Raw genomic sequence first — 10,175 nt, 5'->3', positions numbered from 1 at the left:
TACTAAAAAGCCCAAAGGAGCTCAGTTCTGAAGTAACAACTTCATATCTGAGGTTGCAAAGAAGGATAGCTTCCAAACACACTATGAAAACCCTAGAAGTTTCCCTATAGAATGAATGAGGTTAGGGTAATGATTAATACCTTCCAGAAGATGCTAACCATAGAAGATCTTAGGTCCTCCAAGCTCCTTGCTTCTGAATGCTTGGTCTCCAATCTCTTTTCTCTCCAATAATTTCTCCTTCAAGATTAAAAATGCACAAGATGAGCTCACACACGATTTGGACTTTAGAGGGACAAGAGGCAGTGAAGGGGAGGCCAGAGGGTGGCTAATGATCCTTTAAATAGGGTGAAATGCCCCGAAATTTAGGGTTTCATCTGCCAGCTCCTACTCGTCGAGTCCTTTTGTGGACTCGGCGAGTAGATCACTTAATTCGCAATCCCACCTCGCTGCTACTCGACGAGTAGGGCAACCTTTAAAACTAAAGAAATTCTTTATTTAAATCCATACCTGAGAATCGGGGCGTTATAAATCTCCCCCACTTGAACTAGACTTCGCCCTCGAAGTCCTCTGACATAAACAACGCTGGGTAGTGCTAGCGCATCTCTGCCTCCAGCTCCCATGTCCACTTGGATCCCCTCCGATGTTCCCATTGCACTTTCACCAAAGGTATTTCCTTGTTCCGGAAAATCTTCTTCTTCCTTTCCAAGATGGCCACAGGCCTCTCCACGTAGTTCATGCGCTCATCAACCTAAATGTCATCCAGTGATACTACCGCCTCTTGGTTCGTGATGCACTTCTGTAACTGCGAAACATGGAACGTGCTGTGAATCCGGCTAAGCTCCTCTGGAAGCTCAAGCCTATAGGCCACTTTTCCAACCCTGGCGATGATCCTGAATGGCCCGATATACCAAGGGCCCAATTTTCCCCTCTTCCTGAAGCGGATCACACCCTTCCAGGGCGAGACCTTTAGAAGTACCATGTCACCTACCTGGAATTCCAACTCAGATCGGCGTCTGTCGGCGTAACTATTCTGCCGACTCTGAGCTGTCTGCAGTCACTGTCTGATCTGCTGAATCTTCTCGGTAGTCTGCAAGACCACCTCCGTCCGACCCATTACCCTGTGACCCACCTCGCCCCAACAAACCGGGGTGCGACACCTACGCCCGTACAATAGCTCGAATGATGAGGCGCCAAGACTAGAATGATAGCTGTTATTGTAGGCGAACACCGCAAGCAGTAGGTGAGAGTCCCAACTCCCACCGAAGTCGATGACACACGCCCTCAACATATCCTCGAGGGTCTGAATAGTCCGCTCTCTCTGGCCGTCTGTCTGCAGGTGGAATGTTGTGCTGAAATGCAATCGCGTGCCCAGCTCCTCGTGAAACTTTTGCCAGAAGCGGGAGGTAAACCTGACATCCCGATCAGAGACAATGGAAACGTGAATCCCATGGCGAGACACGATCTCGCAAACGTACACCTCGGCCAACTTCTCGGTCGACGAACTCTTCCGTATGGCCAAGAAATGGGCGCTCTTGTTCAATCGATCCACGATGACCCAAATGGCGTCAAACCCCTTCGTTGTCCTTGGTAGCTTTGTGATAAAATCCATCGTGATATGTTCCCATTTCCACATGGGAATCTCCAGGGGCTGCAGCTTGCCATGCGGCCTCTGATGCTCGGCCTTGACCATCCTACAGGTCAAGTACCTCTCGACGTACCAGGCAATCTCGTGCTTCATACACGACCACCAGTAGCTCAAACTCAAATCCCGATACATCTTGGTGGCCCCCGGGTGAATGGAGAAGTGAGACTTATGATCCTTCTCAATAACCATCTGCCTTACCCCACCAGACATCGGAACCCAAACCCGACCACATCGGGCCAGTAATCCCCAACTATCCTGCACGAACCTAGTGTTCTCACCCTTGATCCTCTCCAGCTTTAAATTCTCCGGTCGCATGCCCTCTATCTGGGCATCTCTGATCAAACTCACAAGCGGGGAATCCACTGCTATCCTCATACATACCGTGGGAGTGGAAAACCCAGCCGACTTACGGCTCAAAGCATCCGCAACTACATTCGCTTTACCCGGGTGGTAAAAGATCTCGCAATCGTAGACCTTGACTACATACAACCACCTGCGTTGCTGCATGTTCAGGTTCAGTTGATCCATGATATGTCTCAAGCTCTTATGATCCGTATAAATGTCTCCATATCTTGAGGGCAAACATCACCGCCCCCAGCTCCAAGTCATGCATAGGGTATCTCGTCTCATGCGGCTTCAGCTGCCGCGATGCATAGGCTATCACTCGCCCTCTCTGCATGAGGACCGCCCCTAAACCTGTGATGGATGCATCACAGAACACTACGAAATCCTCAACGCCCTCCGGGAGTGTCAAGACCGGCACCTCACACAAACACTATCGGAGGGTCTCAAACGCCCTCTGCTGCTCGGGCCCCAACCGGAAATCCACCCCTTTCCTCGTCAGACGAGTGAGGGGGTACTGTAATCTTGGAGAAATCCTGTATGAATCTCCGGTAGTATCTTGCCAATCACAGAAAGCTCCTAATATCTGAGAGAGATTTCGGAACCTCCCACTGCATAACCGCCTTGATTTTGTCCGAATCGACCAAAATCCCCTCCTGTTTAATGAGATGTTCGAGGAACTGGACCTCTCGTAACCAAAACTCACACTTTGAGAACTTAGCATACATCCATTCCCGCCCCAGGACTCCCAACAGCTCTCGCAGGTGCTCCTCATGCTGCTCTCGGGTCTTAGAATACACCAAAATATCATCTATAAATACTATGATCGAGTGGTCTAGCATCGGTCTGCAGACCCGATTCATCATGTCCATAAATACTACTGGCGCGTTGGTGAGCCCAAACGGCATCACCACGAACTTGTAATGTCCATAACGAGTTCGGAATGCGGTCTTCTCCATGTCCTCCTCTCTGACCCTGACCTGATGATACCCAGACCTCAAATCTATCTTGGAAAACCAAGATGCGCCCTGCAACTGATCGAAGAGATCTTCTATCCTCGGGAGTGGGTAATGGTTCTTCACCGTTAGCTTGTTCAACTCCTGGTAATCAATACACATCCGGTGCGAACCGTCCTTCTTCCGGTCAAAAAGAATCGGCGCTCCCCATGGAGAACTGCTAGGTCGAATGAACCGCTTGCCCAGCAGTTCCTGTAGCTACGATGACAGCTCCTGCATCTCTGGTGGCGCTAATCGGTACGACACCTTAGCGATAGGGGCCGCACCTAGAACTAGGTCGATCCTGAACTCGACCTGCCTCTCCGGAGGTATCCCTGGCAATTCCTCCGGAAACACATCTGCAAACTCCCTGACCACTGGTACATCGAAAACCAAGGTCTGGTCCCTAACTCGCGTATCTACCACATACGCTAGATAACCCATACACCTATACTAAATGTACTGCTGAGCCCTAGCATCTGAACAAAATCCTGATCCTACTCTGGTACCCTCACCATCTATAACCAGTTCTTCCCCACTTGGGGTCCGAACTACTCGCTGGCCCTCACAATCAATCATAGCACCGAACTGACTGAGCCAATCTATGCCCACAATCACGCACACCTCCCCCATGGGGATCAAGATCAGATCTATCAGAAAAGACACCCCGAAAATCTCCAAGTTACATCCTCGATAAACTGAAGAAGCAGAAACCCCGTGTTCGTTGGCGATAGACAATCGCAACGGACACTCTAACTCGCCCACTGGCGCACTAAACTCTCTACTAAAAGATTGAGACACAAAGGACTGACTCGCCCCCGAGTTAAATAAGACCAAAGCAGGCAAAGATTTCACCAAAAAGTACCTAATTACAGGTACAACAGATAAGCATACAATAGATAAATAAAACGAGATGAGGATAGAAACGTACCAGCAACCACATCTGGTGCTGCTCTGGCCTCCTCCGCCATAAGCTGGAAAGCACGACCCTGGGCCTTCAGAGGCTCTGTCCTGACTGGTCTCCCATCCGTGATCCTCAAAGTAGCCGGCGCTGCGGCCTACACCAACTGGGCGACAAGTAGTGGACAGTTGGCCCTCATGTGACCAACCTGGTTGAAGTGATAACATAACCTCATACCCTGAACTGGAGCGGCCTGGTGACAATCCTTCGCGTAATGCCCCTCCTTACCACACTGGTTAAATGCTAAAGGAGTTTGAATGTTCTGGAAAATGTGTTTATCCCCTTCCTTCAAATCTCAAAATTTTGATTAATGAAGGAGATTTATTACCTAATCCTGAAATATATCGACGAATTGTGGGTAAACTCAACTTTCTTGCTCACACTCGTCCTGATTTAGCTTTCGATGTACATCATCTTAGCTAATTTATGTCTGATCCTAGATTGCCACATCTTGAAGTTGCATTGCATACTCTTAGATACATTAACAATGATCCAAATCAAGGCTTATTCTTCAACAACAAAGATGATTTCAATTTACAAGCTTTTTGTGATTCTGATTGGGCATCACGTCCACAATCAAGAAAGAGTATTAGTGGTTTCTTTATATTACTTGGTGGAAGCCCCATTTCTTGGAAGTCTAAAAAGCAAACCACAATATCTTTATCATCTGCAGAGGCAGAATACCGAAGCATGAGACGTGTTACTGCAGAATTGACATGGCTTTCAAGGGTTTTGCATGAGATGAATGTTCCTAATGTTACTCCAATTCCAGTTAAATGTGACAGTCAAGCAGCAATTTACATAACAAAAAACCCCGTCTTCCATGAAAGGACAAAACATGTGGAATTAGATTGTCATTTTGTACGAGAAAAATTACAAGATGGTCTGATTAATTAGCATTTAGTGAAAAGTTTATTTGTTTATGTAATTAGAAAACATGGTGTACATAGAATGACTACTTCAATTTCACAAGGAATTAATACCACTAGAGAGATATGTTGTCTTTAACCGGTGGTAAGAGATCCACATACCCTTTTTAATTATTTATATTAATGCTTAGTAATATCTATTTTATATTCCTATTCACCTTAATTTTTTAGATACAAATTAAGGAAGATGATTCTCGGCGTACCAACATAAAGTCAAACGTACGTTTAGCAAAATATGTAATTAAAATTAAATATCATATTTACTAATCGACTTATTTTAAAACTCTTGATGACATGTATGTAAAATCATATATTTTGTATGACTTCATTCTTAATTTCAATGTTTAATATTTGAAAGTTCATATACGAAAGATGTTTTGGTGTAATATAAATAGTGTAATACAAAGTTTATTAGTTCAGTATTGTTTATTAATAGCGCATTCAAAACAACTTATTTCTTATTTTATCCAAAAATATTATCGGACATAAGAAAAGTATATACAAAAACTTATAATATATATTGCATATTATAAAAGTATAAGTAAAGTTTATAAGGTATGAACTATATTAGATAGTATCAAAATATAAAATAATGGATTTTTATGTTATTTGATAATTCTGTTAATGTCCAAAACATGACTAAAAACGTAAATTTCAAAATATTTCTATTTTTTTCCATAATTATTTTAACCACTTAAATGCATTCTTGCGCAACGCGCGAGGTTACGCCTAATCATATCATCATATCATACTATATTATAAAGGAAACATTTTTTCTTTCACCACATTCATTTAAAACTCTCATACATTTTTCCTTTCATCATATTCATTTGAAACTCCCATGACTTTTCATTTTCTTTCTAATAATAATTATAAGTTGGTTAATAAGGTTAAATAATTATTAATTTAAAGTGTAATCATATATAAACTAAATCTCAACATTAAAATAATATATTTACTTGTACTTATAAAGTTATGTTTTTGAACTTTTAACATATTATACTTAATTCATATTTTTAATATATTGTTGGATGTAAATCATTATCATTTTAAAGATACAATTTTGGAACAATTTGTTTAAAATATTTAAATTATTAATTTGAATATAACATTACCGGGTCAACTTAAATATAAATTTTAGTTTAACTTAAACAACCCAAAGAATATTTTGTAAATATTTAAAAGTGATTAAGTGTAGTGTCTTCCTAATAATGATTATAAGTTGGTTGATAAGGTTAAATAAATATCAAACCTAAAGTGTAATCATAAATATACTAAATTTCAATTTTAAAATAATATATTTACTTCTACTTATAAAGTTATGTCTTTAACTTTTAACATATTATAATTAATTTATTAGATTTAATATGTTGTTGTATGTAAACCATTATCAGTTTAAAGCTACCACTTTTGAATAGTTTGGACAAATTACTTAAATTATTAATTTAAATATAACAAAAAAATGTCAACTTAAATATAAATTTCAATTCTACATAAAAAAACTAAAGAATATTTTGTAATTAGTTAAAAGTGATAAACTGTAGTGATAAATGCAAAAACTAAATTGTAATCTCAATTTAACTAAAATATTTCCTGAAGATATTTTTATAATCGTTAAAAATAAGTAACTGAAAATAACTTACAATAACAATAGTTAAAAATAGCACTATATAAATGATTATATTGCTACCTTTAAAATAAAAAAACAATGTTTGATGTTTTAAATAATTATAATGATAGAAATTAAAATATTAAGCAAATAAATTTTAAAAAATTAATTAACAACAACAACAACTATAAATAACATTAAACCATATGTTATATTTAATTTTATTCATGTGTAATTCGCGGATAATAGTCATTCAAACGATTGACATTATGCAGTTATAATAGATGTATATATTATCATATAATTCAAATAATCAATATATTATATCAATTTAGTATATGAATTATTATATCAAATTTAACAACGTTATTGCTATATTTAAAAAAAACATATATTTGTAAAGACTTCAACTATATAGGTGTTTATGCGCAACGTGTGGACATTCACCTAGTATACTTATAAATGAAACATTTTTCCTTTCACCATATTCATTTGAAACTCTCATTCATTTTTCCTATAATGTCCGTTTGCCATCTAACTCATTGTACGATAACAATTAATTTCTAATAGATAAATGACTTAAGTTTGAGTTAATAAGAATTTTTAAATGTATATTAGTATTAAATGAGTAAAAAAAATATTAATAATAAAAATCATAACAAAAAATACAATAAAATGATAAAAAGATAAATAAATTTATCTTTTCATATAATTTCTAAAACAGATTATTGTTGTTTTCAAATATCACTTCTTTTGTCACTTTCAATACTAATCAGTTCGCTCATGCATTTTAATTTTGTCATTCTTCAGCCTACACTTTTTGCGCAATCGCACGCGCTATGACAAAATACGTCGTCATCGTCACCCAAAGGCCGATAAGGTTTAGGAATGGCAATGGGGCGGGTTCGGGGCGGGGCATGGTTTCCCAAACCCGCCCCGATATCTTTCGGGTATCTTATCGGGGCGCCCCATTGGGTTCGGGTTTTCCCGTCGGGTTTCGGGTATCTTATCGGGTTTACAACAATTTCATAATGAAATCTTTATTCCGTTTTAGTGTACCCCGATGTCTTATAAAAAATACATATTCTAGCCTCCCTTTTAAATTAAAAATATGATAAATCACTTTACTAAAATTAACTTGACGTTATATTAAAAATTATTTGATTTAATTTTAGTGTATTACGTCAAAACATAAAAAATAATCATTCACACTGGATTGTTAATAATTAAAAAGATTGTCCACAGTAAGTATTTTATCTTTGAATGCGTACAACTTATATATATAATCGGGGCGGGGCGGAACGGGTCGGGGCGATGATAACCCACTCCCTGTCCCGAACCCGATAAAAAACCCGATAACGACCCGTTACCCGACCCAAAATAATCGGGTTTCGGTTTTCCCGTCGGGTTCGGGTTTTTTGCCATCCCTAAATTAAGGTTCCACGTAAGGCAACCCAAGTCGACACGGCTCCGACGCGCCATTATGTGCGTACACACACACGCATGTATTAATCTCTTATTCATCATTTTTTTATACATAAATGAATTGGCGTGTCGTTTGAAGCGATCTGATTATACGTGTCATAAATTGTTTTAAGAATTTCTTATGAATTACGATCAAAATCGAACAAACAGATTGCAAAAGCCTCTGACGTTTGTATCTTCTGCGTTTTGATCGCTGATTGGACCAGAGAAGTTAGCCATCGTTGTTGAAATGATTCGGATGTCGAAATTTTGAGGAAAAAAAGGAAAATTCATCAAAACCTTTTTAGATTTTATCCGATTACCTCGATTGTAGCAAAACACAGAGTTTTGTTTTTGTTTTTAGGGGTATTTATCATTATTTGGTTGTTGTTGTTGGTTTTGGATAAGGAATATTATGGTTTTGGATCTAAACGATATGTCAAGGAGGGAGCATCGGCAAGATCAACAATCTAGGGTTTTCTACGAGCTATCGGCTTTAATTTTGAACATACTCCGGTATCCTCCGACGCCGATCCAATACTCTGATTCTGATGAAGTATCTACGTCTTCCCGAAGGCAGCCTCAACGGCATCCGTTAACGCAACTAACGCCGGCGGGGTTCGCATCGTTGCTATTGGGGATATCATTGTCGTTGATGTTGTGTGGATCGATAACGTTCTTCATAGGGTTCTTATTGATGCCTTGGGTGCTTGGCTTGGTTTTGGTGTTTTATGTTGTTGGGATTATTTCGACTCTAGCGATGCTCGGTCGCGCCATTTTTTTCCATACTTTTTCTCCTAAAAAAGGCGTTCCTGGTATGACATACAAATACAATTATTGCCTTTTCCATTAAACTTCAGAATCTCCATTTTTTTTATGTGCTATGATCAGTAAATTGAACTGCAATCCTTACGTAGAATGGATTAGACTATATGCTCATCGAGTTATCAGAGTTGTTGAAATTTGAAATGATCTATCTCTGTGTGTATATATGGTTCATTTCTAAATGATTAGCTTTTATATTATGGGTTTGATTCTCGATCAATTTATGTCATTAAGATCTTGAAATGAATTGTAGTATCAATAAGTTGTAAATATGTTGGCAAACAAGTTCTTTCCAAGGAAAGTTGGGGAACTTTGGTGTAAAAGCTTTTATATATATATATATATATACCTATTGGTTCTGACTATTCTTGTACTCCTATTGGTTTTCTTTTTGTCGTTATTTGTTCATCTGATTTCCGTTTATGGGGGGAATACTACTTTGTTATGCATATTGCCTTTTATTTTATGTTTTTGAACAAAATCCATGGAATTGGAAATTTGGAATTGTTAGATTGATGGTTTATATATATTTTTTTACGTTTGCAGCGTGGAAACTGTTGTGAACAAAGGCTATAGACCATCGAGTTACACCAACAGCCGCTGCTTTCTTGATGCAGCACTCCGGAAGGGGTTATTAGTTATAAAGATAGAGATATATTACTGGAACTGTGCATAAATGGATACACGGACTTCTACTCTGTTTTAAAATATTCAACTAGAATTTAGTACAACACAAACACATGAAATGGAGGATTTCTGTTTCTTGAAAACAATGTTATTAGAGGTGACCTGAAAAACAGTCTTTTTCTGGGTAATGTTGGGTTTGGGTGCCTATGATTTATGAAAATGTGTAATTTGTTACCTCATTCTTTTTAATATTTGTTTTGCTTGCATGATATAATTTAACAAAGTATCAAAATTTTCGGTCTTTCTACAAAATAATACTCCAACTTAGCAAATGGTTCAATTGCAATTTGCAAAAATGATTTTTTTAAAGAGAAAAAGACAAATTAGTTCATTTTCATTAAATTGTTCTAAAATTTAACAAAAATTTAAGCAACAAATAACATACCCGAAAAATAGGTCAAATGGGTGCGAAATGGACCCGAAAAATAGGTCAAATGGGTGTGAAATGGACTGTAATGTCCGCCTATTTAAACAATTTTCTTGTTTATTATCTATCTTATACCTCCGCAGCCTCATTTAAACTTGGAATGATATATATATATATATATATATATATATATATATATATATATATATATATATATATATATATATATATATATATATATATATATATATATATAACCTATTGGACCAGATTGGATCGGAAAATAAAAACTGAGATCGAATTCTAATTGAACCGGAAATACATCTAATTGGGCCGGTTTTCGGTTTTAAT

At 37.9% G+C, this 10,175-nt stretch overlaps 1 long non-coding RNA gene across 1 annotated transcript; it reads left to right on the top strand.

Annotated features, from left to right (window-relative positions):
• The first annotated feature begins 7,931 nt into the window (after positions 1 to 7,931).
• Positions 7,932 to 9,631, top strand: LOC111889892 (uncharacterized). Its single transcript, XR_002849655.3, has 2 exons — positions 7,932 to 8,760; positions 9,317 to 9,631. It is a non-coding gene; the product is annotated as an uncharacterized LOC111889892 (long non-coding RNA).
• The last annotated feature ends 544 nt before the right edge of the window (positions 9,632 to 10,175 follow it).

Source organism: Lactuca sativa, chromosome 4, assembly GCF_002870075.4.
Source record: "Lactuca sativa cultivar Salinas chromosome 4, Lsat_Salinas_v11, whole genome shotgun sequence".
Lineage (NCBI taxonomy): Eukaryota > Viridiplantae > Streptophyta > Magnoliopsida > Asterales > Asteraceae > Lactuca > Lactuca sativa.
This window is presented reverse-complemented; position numbering and strand designations above follow the sequence as displayed.